The sequence below is a fragment of the Amyelois transitella genome, chromosome 19, assembly GCF_032362555.1.
Source record: "Amyelois transitella isolate CPQ chromosome 19, ilAmyTran1.1, whole genome shotgun sequence".
NCBI classification, from domain to species: Eukaryota; Metazoa; Arthropoda; class Insecta; order Lepidoptera; family Pyralidae; genus Amyelois; species Amyelois transitella.
In genome coordinates this window covers 1,748,773-1,753,917 of record NC_083522.1, presented here as the reverse complement: position 1 = coordinate 1,753,917, position 5,145 = coordinate 1,748,773, and positions in this window count along the sequence as shown.

Sequence of the window (5,145 nt, the reverse complement as noted above, 5' to 3'; positions counted from 1 at the left end):
CGTAAACAAGGTACTAAAGTTCATTCAATAGCTAGCTGTGTTAGACCAATCATGGTAGTGACTTGTGAAATAGTTCGTACAGTTTTCGCTAGATGGAGTAAATTAAAATTTATTACAAGATTAATTAAAGTCTATTTTTATGTTTTTTTTCATAAAAACCTATTCTTTGAATACAAATATTGAAACAATTTTTATAGACTTTTACTTTTGTTGATCATTAACTACTTAAGTAAGTTTGCTTTTACAGTTACAAAGTCATAAATAAGTATTATGTACTTCTATAAACTTAAACTTTAATTTCAAAAGTTTCGATTACATATTTCATTATTCCACTAATTAATTACATTGCGTAACTGACCTACCTTTTCGACGAACCACACCTTGATTGGACGTCGCAAATTGTTTACTGAATACTGTAAAGACCAAATTGGTTTTGTTATGTTTTAATTGAAATATAACAAAGTAAACTGTAAATATGAAAGTAATGAATAATTGGGCTATATATATTGGAATTCTTAGATTTTTAAGAGATATCATACCGTCATCTCATTCTCAATTCCATCATTATGCCATCTAGCTAAACGTAGCATTTCATATGTTGGATCTGTTGTCTATGATATAGGCATAAGGGATAAAGGCATGTTATATGTATTATGGAAATACGTAGTCAAACAGTCTGAATAAATAATAAATAAATATAAACGGTCGATAAATAAATATCAAGTCACAGTCACTTTAAATCATCACAAACTAAAATACTAATCTAGCCTCCAGTCACGATCACGAGGTGCCGGGTTCGGTTCCCGGTCAAATCATCATGATTTTTCCTGAACTTTCTGGTTGATCATGAGGGTTTAAAATACTTACTACCTACCTATAAATATACTTTTGGCGTATCTGAACATGTGGGTTTGAATCAAGTTTAAAGCGGTATGTAAAGCGATACAGATTTCCATATTTAAGCAGCTGATATTGCGAACTTACCCTATTAAAAACTTTTATAGGTCGGGCAAGGAGGTGTAAGTATCAAGATTATACAAGTGCCTATGTATCTAGTGAACTTATTTGTGGTAAAGTAAAATAAACACCGTATGTGTGCTACCTGCTTATATTTCCTTGCAGATAAAAGTCAATTCATTCATTCATAAAATCACGTCTACATCTCTTGCGGGGTAGGCAGAGCCAGCAGTCCTGATACGACTGATAGATCAGTTAGATGCAGTTGTTTTAAATGTCACCCTGTATAGCCTAAAGCCTTCCTCAACAAATGGTCTATTCAACAACAATTTTTCAATTCGAACCAGTAGTTACTTCCTGAGATTGGCGCGTTCAAACAAACAAACAAACTCTTCAGCTTTATAATATTAGTATTCATACATATGAGTCATTTGGACTGCATGAATGGAAAAATGGTCGTATTTTGCCGCTGCAATTAATTCAGCAATTGCTTACATGGAAAGCGGAAAATCACCGAGGGGACAATTATACCTCTTGCTCGATACTAAGTAACCAATTTAAGTACTCGTCTGTTTAACAAGAGTGAACCCAGAATAGAATAGAATAGATTTGTTTTCAAAATTCGATACAAGGTATCACTTATTGACGTCACATCACTTAAATCTAATTATAACTACTGCCACTGCCAAAGCGCATGTTTCCAAAGCGGCGGAACAAACTACACTGCAGCATTTTCACCGGACGTCAATTTACAAATATAGATCTCTTAAATCTAAGTCGTGGACGACTTATTCTATAGGTATTTTGTGGGTATTGACGGCCTCTGTGGTAGTCTGTGACACCGAGGGTCCCGGGTTCGATTAACGGCCAGGCCATGATGAGAAACGGCTTTTTTTCTGATTGGCCTGGGTGTTGGATGTTTATTTTCATAAGTCTAGATAGTTCAAGAATCTTGTAACCGTTACATAAGTTTTGAACTTAATTTGAGGCTAACTCAATCTATATTTCATATCTCAATTTATACTTTTAGTATTTTATTTAATAAAACCAATATAAAATTATAAAAAATACATACATATAGTCACGTCTATAATCATTATAAGAATCCCAAGTCTAAAAACCTATCCCTTAGTCGCCTCTTACGACATCCACGGGAAATGAGATGGAGTGTTCCTATTCTTTTTTATATTGGTGCCGGGAACAACACGACACATTATAAAAAATAAGAACAACTAATTGTAAATTTACATACATACATATGGTCACGTCTATATCCCTTGCGGGGTAGACAGGGCCAACAGTCTTGAAAAGACTCAATGGCCACGTTCAGCTATTTGGCTTAATGATAGAATTGAGATTCAAATAGTGACAGGTTGCTAGCCCATCGCCTAAAAAAGAATCCCAAGTTTGTAAGCCTATCCCTTAGTCGCCTTTTACGACATCCATAGAAAAGACATGGAGTGGTCCTATTCTTCTTTGCCGTGTGGTTACCGGCACCACTACAGAAAAGAAATTGTAAATTTACTATAAAATAAAACTCCATCTAGACTGTTAACTATTATTTGAACTGATGATTTCGTCTATCATTGACGTCATCTCGCATCACCTGGGTTTATTTCAAGCTTAACTTCTTAGGTCAGTGAGTGAGTGAGGATTAATATAGGATCTCAATTTTCTTAGAACGCATTTTTTCCTCTATAATTACAAACTGTAAAGTTTGTGCTGGTAAATACAGTGTGTTATGTACCTATTTCGATTTATTTGCTGTAAATAGGTGATTTCCTTGACGTAGATACAATGTTCAATTAAAATGACCAAATGCCCTTGGAAAATATAAGGTTGAGTTTGACAAATAAATAGTAATATAATATTCCAGGATGCATGAAAGTAGGTTGACTAAGCATATATACAAGGAGAGTATGGAGGAAAAGGTCGGAGTGGGAAGCTCTAGACAAACGTATCTTGATCAAATTAAGGACGTCCTGGTAAAGGGTCAGGTCAAAAGTACCCGAAACCGCCGAGCTTGCATGAAGAGAGTTATGAATGTGGATGAAGCGAAGGAACTCCTGGAAAGAGGCGTGATTTTATGTATGTATGTATTCCAGGACGCGTGATGTACAGAAATAATACTCGTACCCATTATCTATCTCTAAGCTAGTGTCCTAGAATTATTTTAAAACCGATAGTTTTTAAGGATATATGGAAACATAGCGTGAACCCTGCGCATACGCATACAACCAAGTCGATGTGTAGCCGCGATTTATTTATTAGTGTACTCTAGATATAAATGCGCCATCAGATTAATGATGACCTCCGAATCGAACTCGGATCCGTTCGGTCTGGAGTGCCTCTGTGCCAGACGGTTGGAAACCTTCCAAATACTGATTCACTGCTACTGGAAACAATCAGAACACAGTAACTAACAATTTATTTTTTACCTATTGTAGTTTTAAACTTAATAACATCAAGTTAAAATTATATGAATTTCTGTGTGTCAAGGGTTTGTGATTGTTGTAAATATATATTAATAGTCACATTTCTAAAGCTTAATAGTTTAAAATTTTTTAATTGACATTTTTATCTAGTGGTCATCATCGCGAGTGATAAAATTTAATGATCATTTTCTAAAAACGTACTATTTACCTACTTCCTATTTATTTTATATTTACGACATTCTATTTGAAACTCTCTTTGTTCTTGTCACCGGTGCAATGAACTTAAAATAAATATATGAGCTCAACCACCAAAAAACACAAATATATTTGAAAATTTAAATTGATTAAAATCTAAATAAAACAAAACACTTATATATACATAACTATGTACCTGCTTTAAATAACAATATTTTCACACATCTCTTTATACTTATATATTTAGGAAAAATATGTACAGTACTGGGAGCTATTTTTTTACGCCTAAAAATATTAAAATGAAGATATAATATTTTTCTGGTGTGTCGATAGTGACAATCTTAACAGCCCCTGATCTCTAGCCAAAGGTTAAATAAGGCCTTATTATAATAATCTTAGGCGTTAGCGGCACCTAATAAAGAAACTCTTCCGAACATTTGACACTTGGCTAAGAGGATAGTAAATACTTTTAATAACGGCCTGTTTGTCAGTTACTACGTTTTATTCCACGTCAGCTGATCATTTGATGTTTTGATCAAAATTTATGTACCTATTTACAGTTGATCAAAAGTAGATGAACCGCAGTATTTAGTGTTCTCCTGATGGTGTTTTCCTTAACCTTACTTTCAATTAGCCTATCTCTCATTTCAATCATACACTTTGATGTTTCGTATGATTCAATATGATTCATCTTGAGTTTCCATATCGAATCCCGTGGAAATTTCTTCCTGCATACGTCATGCCTCTTTTCTGGAGGGATAGGCAGAGATAAGCCCCCCAACCGCTGAATAGGTACTTCTTTTGCTTCATCGATATTATTTTTTTCTTCACGCTTGCCAGTTCAAGGTAAATTTGTTCTTGTTGATTCAAAATGGCAAAGTTTAAAAACATTTTTGTTGTAAGTAGTTGTCAATCCTTTAATCGACTTTTACGCTAACTAAAGAAGAGAAAACCATTTGCCAAAACAATAATTTTAATTTCTAATTTATCTTATAAGTACGAACGTACTTTAGTGACAATTTAACGCCACATGCAAAGCGGATATTAGAGTACGTTTTATTCTCCTTAAATGTAAATACATTCTACCTATAGGCAGCCACATAAAAAAGTATAATTATGTAACAAGATATTTTTGTAGGAAAATATACTTTCAGTCAGGAAATGATAATAAAAACTTTGACTGGCTGACCAGCGTCATCACTTTCCCCAATTTTTTAATAACTAGCTGTGCCCGCGACTTCGTCCGCGTGGAATAGTTATTTTGGGCAATATTGAAACCTTCAAGGATGAATAATTTTCCCTGTTTTTTTCACATTTTCCATTATTTCTTTGCTCCTTATAGTTGCAGCATGATGTTATATAAAAGCCTTCCTTGAAAATGGTCTATTCAAAGCAAAAAAAAAAAAATTCAATTCGAACCAGTAGTTCCTGAGATTAGCGCGTTCAAACAAACAAACAAACTCTTCAGCTTTATAATATTAGTATAGATAATGAATAATGGACTTTTGGCACGGCAGATGACACTCAGTGCTGGATTGAGACGATAGAAATGCCATGT